Source organism: Myotis myotis, unplaced genomic scaffold (assembly GCF_014108235.1).
Source record: "Myotis myotis isolate mMyoMyo1 unplaced genomic scaffold, mMyoMyo1.p scaffold_m19_p_8, whole genome shotgun sequence".
Lineage (NCBI taxonomy): Eukaryota > Metazoa > Chordata > Mammalia > Chiroptera > Vespertilionidae > Myotis > Myotis myotis.
Window position 1 is genome coordinate 27,718,472 of NW_023416390.1, and position 11,718 is coordinate 27,730,189.

At 38.9% G+C, this 11,718-nt stretch overlaps 1 long non-coding RNA gene across 1 annotated transcript; it reads right to left on the minus strand.

Moving 5' to 3' along the window:
• Positions 1 to 1,249: 1,249 nt before the first annotated feature.
• On the minus strand, positions 1,250 to 11,497 carry LOC118661330. The gene is made up of 4 exons (XR_004969286.1): positions 11,363 to 11,497; positions 9,059 to 9,128; positions 2,504 to 2,601; positions 1,250 to 1,413 (listed from the first exon to the last, which is right to left on the minus strand). It is a non-coding gene; the product is annotated as an uncharacterized LOC118661330 (long non-coding RNA).
• Positions 11,498 to 11,718: the final 221 nt, after the last annotated feature.

The window sequence follows — 11,718 nt, forward strand, 5'->3', positions numbered from 1 at the left end:
CATTGCAAGAAATAGCTCACCTCAAGCATTAAACGTTTTTTTAAGTTTTTTGTTTGTCCTAAAATATCATGAAAGTTTTGCATTACTGTTTAATATATTAATATTTTTATAATTTACTTATCTTTGAGGCACTCTTAAAAAAATTTTTTAAACTTTGAATAAAGTTAATACTTAGAGAAAATATGTCAGATTGACCCTAATGTTCCTTGAACTCTGGCACGCCACCACTTGCCCACTAGGGCATAAATAGCCCAGATTAATACACTTAGTTTTAGAAGAATGTATATATTACCCAACCTACTGGCAAACAACTACTAATTACATTAATATGACACTAGGAAGCATCCTAAGATATGTATATTCCTAGAAGATTAGTTAAGGAATTGTGATAGAAAGACCCAAAATAATAATGGCTTAAATAAAATACATGTTTCTTTCTCATGTAGAAGTCTTGGCTGATATGTGGCCTGTGTTGGGAGCCAGCCTCCATCTGACCTGTTCTGCCGTCTTCAACATGGTACAAGGTTACTTCCTTAGCTCCTGCCATTGTGTTCACGTCCATCAGCAGGAAATGGTCTTTCCTACAAATCGCATACCCTATTTTTATTCACATTGCAAATACCCCAAATTTAGTCACATGGCCACACCTAGCTACAAGGAAGGATGGGGAATGCATAAAGGAGAAATGGGTATAAAATAAAAAATTGCAATTTCTGCCTCACTTAAGTTATCAGCGTTATAGAATCATTTGTTCAAAATTCAGCAAAATGGTAACAAATCCTGTTCTAGATATTGTGGCTAAATCAGCACATGTATTGATTAATATTCTGTAGAGTTATCAGGCAATTAGAAATGTAATTTAATATAAAGAAGCTCAAATAAAGTTTAAGTAAGAGTGGTTATTGAAATCAACAAAGCAAAACATTACACACAAACATTCTAAACCAGCTGGTATTACCAATGGACCTTTAAAAACTTCAAATCATGGGCACTAGAGGAGACTGCCTTCATGAAAAGAAATATATTAACAACTTACAGGCATAACTCCAAGATGTTGCAGCTTGGGTTTCAGACCACTGCCATAAAGCAAGTAAGGTAAAGTGAGCATTGCCGTAATGCGAGTCGTAATCTTTCTTGCTGGTGATGGGTTTCACCTTACATTTGTAAAAATATGCAACACCTTTGAAATACAATAAAGCAAAGTGAGATAAAATGAAGAATGCCTGTATTTATTTCCAGGAGAGTCAAATGCAGCAATGGAACTATATTGGAAAACTTGCGAAGGCAAAAATCCATGTTAAAAAATAAAACTTGGGTTAGTAGATGGTTGCAGATTAGGTTTCAAAGGAAGCCTACTCCCAGATGGAGCTCATCTTGCAGAACATGGACTAAGGAGCGCCTAAGGCCTCACACCTGTAGAAGGAAGGGAAGGAAGAATTTGGCAGAAGGAAAAGTTGAACAGCAATGCAGTCACAATGAAGGCCTAAGCCAGTGGTTGGCAAACTGTGGCTCGCGAGCCACATGCGGCTCTTTGGCCCCTTGAGTGTGGCTCTTCCACAAAATACCGACTTCTGCGCATGGGCCACGAAGTTTCAATCACACTGTACGTGCGCCCGCACGTGGTATTTTGTGGAAGAGCCACACTCAAGGGGCCAAAGAGCCGCATGTGGCTCTCAAGCTGCGGTTTGCCGACCACTGGCCTAAGCCAATGCCACGGGGTGCTTTAGATGTGGCTTGTCAAAATTGTCCCAAATTGGAGTGAGGGTGACAGCCTTCCTGTCACCACATTAATTAGTCATTGAATATGGACTGTTCCGGAGGAATACATGACTGGGTAAAGTTTTCTTCATCTGAAGCAAAACGTCAAGGATACTAAGATCCGATGCCTGTCTTCTAGCAGCATTTACAGCAACTGGGAGGATAAGTCTTTCAAATGTTGCCCTTTCCTTTCCCTGAGAGGTAGACTTTGAATCACATGTTAGCATAAAGGATATTTAGGGAGGTCTCTTGAACACCCGTTAGAAGGACAGGAAGAGAGCGGGAGCTGTGATACATCGCAGGGAAGAACTCAGCCAACCCTGCGGGAGGCTACAGTTTGGATGGACCTTCCAGTGGGTTTTCTGTTTGGGAGGAAGGGTGGGGTCTTTATCTCCTATACTGATCAGTGGCTGGATGTGGGCCATCAGAAGGGGACATGACCTTGGGTGAGGCATTTTTCTTCTGCCAAGGCAATTTCCAATGTGGAATGACAGCTAAAGAGGGTTGTCTGGCGGCACTCCCAGCAGCTGGGGAAGCAAATCCTTCAATCTAGAAAGAGGCTCTGGGTGCATATCACAGTGTCCACCATACAAATATACTTAATATTTTCAGTTCATGGCCAAGGAAAAACTTAAAAATAAATCATTTTTTATATGAAGAACAGATTCAATAATTTTAACCATATGAAACTGAAGGCACTTGTTTCCTTCCCCTTTTTTTTCAAAGCATATTTGGTAATACTCACATAAATTAAATGTGGGAATGATATATGAGTCTCTACTATATAAATATTTCTCTCACTCCTCCACTCTATTCTTGCCAGCAAATTCCTGCCTTGTTTTCCTGAAAAAAAAAAAAAAAAAGCCATCAGTCCTTAGTTCCCACACCTATTCTCCTTTAGGTCCTGTTCCCAATTACTTTTTAAAAATTTCATCCCTTTTCAAGTTAAAGAACCAAAGAACTCTCCACCTGTCTCCCAAATTTTTATTTTTGCACAGCTCACTCACTCACTGTATCACTCCCTCGCCATCTTCTACAGCTCCCTTTCCCCTGTTGAAATCTCTACATCTTGCGTATTTCATATTTACCCATTTTGAAAATGTCTTTTTTTCTTATTAAATTGATTGGGGTAACATTAGTTAATAACATTATATAATTTTTAGGTGTACATCTTTATAATACGACATCTATATACTCTATGTGCGCTCACCACCTCAAGCATAGTCTCCTTCCATCACGATGTATCTGGTCCCCTTTACCCTCCTTGTTCTCCCCCACTCCCATCCCCTCTGTGGTCACCATTCTGTCATCTATGAATTTGATTGTTTGTTTGTGGGTATGTTTGTTTTTGTTTTATATTCTACTTATCAGTGAAATCATATGGTTCTTGTCCTTTTCCATCTGACTTATTTCACTTAGCATCATACTCTTAAGATCCATCCATGTTGTCACAAATGGTAATATTTTAGCTTCTTGTGGCTGAGTAGTATTCCATTGTGCCATATTTTCTTTATCCAATCATTCTTCGAAGAATATTTAGGTTGTTTCCATGTCTTGGCTATTGTGAATAATGTTGCAATGAACATACTTTCCTAATTATAGCCATGATTCTATCCTTTTCCATTCCAAATTTTTTAAACTAGCAACACACAATTATAGACTCATTTCTACAACTCCCCAATGGCCTGAAATCCAGTATTGCTTCTGTTCACTCCCGTCCACCTACATGTGCCATCCCTACCAAAAAAGGGGGGAGGGGGGGCTAATTCCTTCTCTTAGAAAATTAAAGATTTTTTTCACAATCCTCAGGGTTGACCCTTAAGCACAATGAGGCAGTGAACACCACCCCCTTTTTTTCTGACACTGTACTTGACTGATACTTTTATTTCCTACCTACCACCACTCAGTCCTACTTCTCCTTCCTTCTCCCAGCCACAAACTAGGGAAATTCTCCAAAGCTATCTTTCATCCTCTATCTAAAGCAGTAGAATATTATCATTATAGTTTCTCATTATTTTAATCATTGCTCGTGTGCTGGTGATTCACATCTGAGTCTCCATTCTGTCTTCTTGAGGAATTCTAGCCTGGATCTCTAGCTACCTCAGGGACATTTTGATTTGCACAACCAAACTTCACCCCAAAATCAATATGGCCAAAGCCAAATTCATCATTTATAAAAAAGAAGTCTTCCACCTCAACCTCTCTAGCAGTTTCATTCTACTTGCTCTTTGCAAAAAGAAAATAAATTGAAGACATTTAAGAACATAAGGTATAAAAGAAAATAAGAAAGGCTACCTCCTAATCTTCTTATTGTCACTTCTTGTATACTATATGTCATCTTTATACTTTTAGTCCCTTCATATTCCTTTTGATCCTGTTTTTTAATTTAAATAAATGTCAATATTTCCCTCACCTTTTCAAAAATGTTATCCTAATTTTCTAAATAGTACAATCCAACCTCATGAGTCTGCCCTTATGATTCTCCTGAAATTAGTTCTACCCTTCTTGGCCAAACTCATCACACTCAAGCTTTCTGCCCTGTGCCTACTCTCAACTCAAAAACTTTCATCATATTGTTTTCCCTAGAGGAAATTACCTTCCCTATGCATTTATTTTATTTATATCTACTTTTCTTGGGATTCATATTAGGTTTAAACTATAAGGAATACTCAAGCTCTCCTAGTCCAGTAAGATATTCGTCTTATCTATATTTCTATAGTAAATATCAACTGTTCACTATAGTAGCTTGTCACTTGCTACTTTATGGGACATATAATTATTCCACATGAATCTATTTTGTCTTTTCACTTGTGTTGTAAGGTCCTTCGAAAGCTTCAGTCACATGTTATGGACATGAGAAAAATTCAATACACGCTTTTGAATTAAGATTAGTTTCCACCCATGTACCTATATACTAGTACTACAAGAATAAAGTTATTGGAACACAGAATTTCCTGTCCAAATTTCAAAAAAAAAAAATAAAAGTAGAAACAAAGTCATACCTATGTATTATTAAATGGTGAGAGCAAAAGTGGTAACATATTATAAATTAAATTATTCACAAAACTAAAAATATTTTCTTTATATTGTGTGATTTTTCACTTTTTCTAATGAAATAAGGCAAAGTTGTAATTAAATAGCTGAAACTCTGGATAGTAGAAAGATTGTTCTCTTATTTTTTCTCACTTAGAACTCACCTACCATTGATGGATTATTCTTAATGTCAAGTAAATGAATATATATATATATATATATATATATATATATATATATATTCCTCTGAACAAATCCTATTTAGTTTTTTATATATACTTTTTATTAAACAAGACCACACAAATGGGTAGGAAAGAAAACATTTTGTCAGCCTTACGCTTGAACACTCATGCTAAAATATTTTTGCCAAGAAGAAATAGACTAAACATACATCAAGCCAAATGGAGATGCTTATTTTAGTGACTAGAGGTACTTCTTATGACTTAAGACATTAGACCATCATTTGAGAATAAAAAGAGTGTAAAACTGCTTTATGTTTCTGACAATCACTGTTCAAAAATCTATATCCAAGAGACAGACAAACTTAAGACTATATAGTCTTAAATTTTATTTCAACATTTTAAACTAACTTTACAAAACATTTTTTAGGGTAAACTCACTTTTATTGCTTTATTTTTTTTTTTACTAGTGAAATAAAAAATTAATTGCAATTTTCTACTTGGTCATCTTTGTTTTAGCATTGCCCATCCCAAAGTTCAAGCACAAAAATGCAGTTCTTTGATACATACAGCATTGCCATTACTCCTTCATCTGGTCAGAATTTTTCAAAAAGGACTAGTGTCTATTAAACACTACTGTTTCTTTGGAGGCAGGAATGGTTTTTTGGGTGTGGCATGGGAGTGGGTTGGGACAGTGGTAACCTTTATTTATTCATTTGGTACATTTCTGAGCACTTTCCATGTTTAAGGAACTATGCTAGATGCTGAAGATACAACAGTGAAAGAAACACAGTCCTTATCCTCATCAGATTTGCATTAAAATGAGTTGGAGCACATTAAACAGGTAATTACACAATAATTTAATCATACCTCTAGTAGGAGTAAATAAATTATCTCCTGTTAAACCAAAAATACTCTGCAGCAGTAAAAGACACAAAGGGTGGCCCTGACGGGTGTGATTCTGTTAGTTGGGTGTTGTCCCATGCACCAAAAAGTTGCTGGTCCGATTCCTGTTCAGGACACATGCCCAGGTTTCAGACTAGGTCCCTGGTAGGGGGCATGCAGGAGGCAGCTGATGAATGCTTCTCTCTCCCATCAGTCTTTCTCTCCCTCTTCCTTCCTCTGTCTATAAAAATCAATAAAAATGTTATTTTTTAATAAAAGGGAATATATTATATGAGTCCATCTACATAAAGTCCGTAAACAAGTAAAACTTACATATGAGATACTAGTAAGTCAGAATGGTAGCTACGGTTGTGGTGGGTAATGCACAAGAAAAGGCACATGGACCCCTCCTAGGATGATGGAACTGTTTCTTCACTGGGGAAGTAGTTATAGGAATGTGTTCACTTTGTGAAATCCTATTGAATTACTAGAGGCCTGATGCATGAAATTTGTGCAAGAGTAGGCCTTCCTTCCCTGGCACCAGCTTCCCTCTGACACCCAGGACCCAGGCTTCCCTCACAGTCTTGGCTTCATCCGGAAGGTCGTCCAGAAGGATGTCCAGAAGGATATCCGGGAGGACGTCTAGTCTAATTAGCATATTATGCTTTTATTATTATAGATATGCTTATGATTTGTGTACTTTTCTGCATGTAGGATATATGTTAAAACCCTGAACTACTACTTCTTTTTAGCTTCTTTTCCTTGAACAGCCAACAAATAGACAAATGTTCTAAGGCAGTGGTTCTCAACCTTCTGGCCCTTTAAATACAGTTCCTCATGTTGTGACCCAACCATAAAATTATTTTCGTTGCTACTTCATAACTGTAATGTTGCTACTGTTATGAATTGTAATGTAAATATCTGATATGCAGGATGGTCTTAGGTGACCCCTGTGAAAGGGTCGTTCGACCTCCAAAGGGGTCGCGACCCACAGGTTGAGAACCGCTGTTCTGAGGGGGAAAGAAGAGGACGTGTTTCCTTCCCCTCTGAGATCTTGGCCCATTGAATCTCAGTGTGAGGATGAGTCTGCTGCAGCAGCTAGAGACAGTGGCAGAAATCACAGTTCATTGGTTTGCTTGCTTGCTTAGGACCACATGAGATAAAATACACTAAATTCTTAGCACAGAGCCAGGGACATTGATATTTGTGAGATTAAGTTGACTTTGTAATTTATCACCCAAACAGGACATTTTTTGAGAGTCAAAGAGACTATTCTTCATAAACACGCTGGAGCACAAAAATACATTAAAATTTTCCCAGGCAAGCTGTAGAGTATGGCCAATGTAGAGCTAAATAAATGATGACATGTATAATTATTATGCCTGAGCTAGTCTTGCCATTAGCAAGTATATTAATAGGCAATATTTTTGAAAAATTATAAAAGTGGGGCAATAATATATTTGAGTGAAGCAATTATAAGTCAGTAACAAAATATTATCCTGTGCATTAACAATGCAGAACTGCTCTTGCACTTGAAAGAAGAATGTTCTTAGTAAGAGAGCCCCACGAGACTATAGTACCAATTGGGAGAGGGCTCTGGATGCTCACATTTTTCCTAGTTCTGTAGACCAAGTTTGAGAACTGAATTCACAAGACCAGAAATCATAGCTCCCTCATTTCTTTCATAGAACATAATCTGTATTGCTTACCATCTTTCTTCATATTAAGTACTTCCGTGCATAATATATATTTTATTTATAAATGGGAAGCCCGGTAGTTCAAGTAGCATGGCTTTACACAAGCATATTGTTATACATTCCATTGCACATTACAGAGAAATGCCCGGCATCCCATTAGCTGCGATTTAGCACATTTAACACAAGTTCTCATGTTTACGCCTAACTGCAACCGCATCTTTTCTTGCTGGCACCAACATCCGCTGGGTGGGCCTGAGACTGGGTGGCCGAGTGTGGCAAAATAGCAAGTGACTGGAAAAGAAGACAAAGGCAAGTTTGGGTCCCACATGTTGTGCTCATTTCCTGTGTACTATTGGAGAGACTTGGGCTTCGTCCCCCTGCTGTCTATAAAGATGGTTTTTCCTTGGTATTCTAAGATGACATCACAAACCAACAACAGGAGACTTCTGGGGGTTTTTCCCAAATGAAGGAAGAGTTTTCTGTGCTTCATGCCACTCTCTCCTTAGTGTACTGCTTTTGTGTAAAGTTGTCCTTTCTACAAGAATCTTTTGTGTTAAGTCAGAAGTAGAGATCATTGGACAAGGTCATTGTTGTTCGGTGTTCCTTCTCTGATCTTCCATGATGTCTGGTAGCTAAAGACATTCAGAAAGTTCCAATCTCCTAGAGAGTCTACGCAAATACAGCATTTCATTTTCTATATTTTTCCAAGTTCTGTTCTCCCATGTTCAATGTCTAAGAAGATTTGGTGTGAAAAATAGCAGATTAACTCACCATTCCTTCCCCACCTTTCTTGCAGCTTGTTTACTTCTCAGTTTGTAAACCTCTTGAGGGAAATATGTGGAACATTTTTTTTTCCATTTATAATACCCCTGCTTAGCCCTGTGGGTACATATTTATTGACTGAAATATGTACCCACAGAAATAAATGGACAAGAAATCAGCAGCCCCAGACAGATGGCCAGCCCAGATCATGAGTTAGGTCTGTGAGCACACAGCACATCCTTGTCATGTGTCTCATCTCTGGAGCCTCATTAATACACAGACTTTCCAAAGCTGGACAAAGGGCCGACTTGGAGGAGATGGTAGCCTAAAATGTCCCTGGCTCCACGTCCTCCCCACTACTTCTGGAGGAACCCAATAAACAAAGAGCATCTGGAGGAGTCCAGAAGGGAAGGGTGAGCATGGACAGGTTGTGGCATTAGGATAAAGAGCCCTTCTCCCTGTTGCTGGTCCTTAGACTTTAACTTTCCCTTCTTAGAGCCTGCTAAAAATAGCATATGCATGTGAAGTTTTTATTGCATAATAAAACCTCTGTATTCTACACCCAAATGTACAACTGCAGAACAGGTACTTTATTTCTCTATAACTGAGAAATAGAATCTGACCTATAATCTGATCACTCATGACACCCTCTCTGGTGGGTTGCAGGGGGAAAAAACTCTACTTCAGCCCAATCATTTGACTTTATTTGAAGCAGTAGGCTGAATAGTATCTTGATATAAATACCTGGTTTTTCGGGTCCTCTTCTCTAAGATGGTTTCTGACTCCATGACATAAGGACATGACTGACAGCACCCTAGGACAGAAAGGATAGACTCCTTGAATCCACATGTGTCCTCTGTGTCCCCCTGGGCTCTGCATCTGAATGGCTGCCCAAATAGCCCCACCTAAGCCTGCTACTGTCTTCTAGGCCCCATCCTTGGGCATCTTCCTGTGGCTGGGGCCTGTGATGGTAGAATTTAGGGCCTGTCTCTCCCAGCTCGCTCTGTCTGTTATGCACACTAGCTGATCTGACTTCACTTCTCCTCACAGTCATGCTGAAGGTGTCTTCGAGTCTCTCCCATATCCTCTGGCCTGAAGCCCTTAGGCCTTCCAACCTCATCACAGAAAGCCTGATCCCACTCTTATATAAACAGTTAGGTCTGCACTTATCTCTTGTTTACCTATCAATCAAAAGTTTAAAGTTCCTAATAAGAAAAACTCTCACCTGCCCCACTGAAACCAGTATGTCTTACTTTACTTTCTCTCTCCCACAACTCATGTTTTGACATTAAGATGAAAGCATGTTATATACACCAATCGACTTCTTCCCAACCTTTCTGGGGAAGCTTTTCTAAAATCAGCATTCTAGGAAATAAGCCTTTTAAATTTCCTTTCAACCATTGAGTTTCTAATAATAACCACTGAGTGATTTTTTTTTTTCAATTCAAGAAGATTACTGATCTGGTGTGTACTAAGGACTCTTACTCTTCTTGATACATTCATGAATTCATGAACTTAACCCTTGCACAGCTTTCTTCCTTATCCTTTGAAGTAGTTCAAAATAAGACAAGAGAATAAGTTTAGGGCAAGGCATCTTGTGTTACCTACTCATGATAAATACTAAAAAAATGTTCAAACCTCATGCACATATTCTCTGAGGTCCATTGGAAACTTATCTGCCTTTTGATTTTAAAGTCTTGGCTGAAAAAATATACAGTTAAAGGAAAACAAATTATTTCCTTTTCCAGGGCCTAAAACACTTGTACAATGTGTAACCTGTTTTAAGGTAAGACTTAACTGGAATTTAAAATTTCCCTTTCCAACAATCACATACCTGTTATATCAGATATGACCACAGCATTTCTTCTTGGATCAATATCAGCCAGAGGGCCCTGAAGCCATGCTGGCTGAGACCTAAGCCTACTTGGATATTGGCTGGACATCTCCAGGTGTTAGTTGATCACCAAAATGCCAGTCTCCCCATGTCTTTCTCAAGACTTTCAGGCTCAAGCACTATCTGGTGGAAAGGGTATAGGAGATCAAAATATCAACTTCAATGATGATATTATTATCATAAAAGTGGGGAGATAGAGATCTGGATTCAAGGCCCAAAGAGCTTCCTCCACCTTCCTTCATGAAATAAATAAATCCCCAAGTCATGGGCAGATCAGTCATAAGGGAAAAAGGGATTGCTCTGATGAGAGCTCCACTTGAAAGAGAGAAAAGTGGGCAGAATCTCAGACTGGACATCTATACTAATAAAAGGGTAATATGCTAATAAGACTGGGAGACCTTCCCAGAGATCTTCCAGATTTCCTTCTGGACAAAGTCATGGTAGCAGGGCCAAGGCAGAGGCGATTAGGGGTGATCAGGCCAGGAGGGGAGGGCAGTTGGGGGTGATCAGGCTGGTGGGGGGGTGCAGTTGGGGGAGATCAGGCAGGCAAGCAGGTGAGCAGTTAGGAGCCAGTGGTCCCGGATTGTGAGAGGGTGCAGGCCGGGCTGAGGGGCAACACCCCCCCCACACACACAAGAATTCTATGCACCAGGCCACTAGTCTCCAATAAAGCTGATGGCCATTCATGCCTGTCAGTTTCCTAGGGCTGCTATAATAAACTACTACAGATTAGGTGGCTTAAAACAACAAAAATTTATTCTCTTACTGTTCTGGAATCTAGACATCTGAAATCATGTATTGGCAGGGCCATGCTTCTTCCTGGACCTCTCAGGAAGAATCCTTCCTTGCCTCCTTTGGCTTCTGGTAGCCCAGGAGTTCCTTAGTTTAAGGCTAATAACTCCAATCTCTGTCTCCATCTTCACATGGGCTGTTTTCCCTCTGTCTCTCTCAGTCTGCTCTACTTCTTATAAGGACACTAGTTGTTTTAGATTTGGGCCCACACTAACAACCTCATCTTAGCCTGATTATGTCTGCAAAGACCCTATCTCCAAATAAGGTCACATTCACAGGTACTGGAGGTTAGGACTTCAACATATCTTTTATGCAAACACAATTCAACCCACAACAATGTCTATGACCTTTAGCACATTTACCTCATAGAATTTTGCCTTCCAGTGAGTCAGATGAAGTGTGCTCTCCATGGGAGGGTTCAGTGAGGGGAAAAAGAAGAACAAAAAAGTTCAAAAAGACATTTTCTTATGTTATGGACAAGAGTCAAAATAAGCAAGAATAGAAAAGAAACATGGCTTATTTTACAATTCCAGTGGCTAAATAGGGACTTGATGAATAGTCCCTACTGTTTCAATAGCACCTATGTGCTCATCTAGTTATGGATACAAATCATGTAATGTGCTGAAACTAAATTTGCATGTTTTCATCATTTATAAAATTAGGTTGACCGGAATGAAATAACTGATTTATGATTAAATGTTAAACATATAAAAAAGAG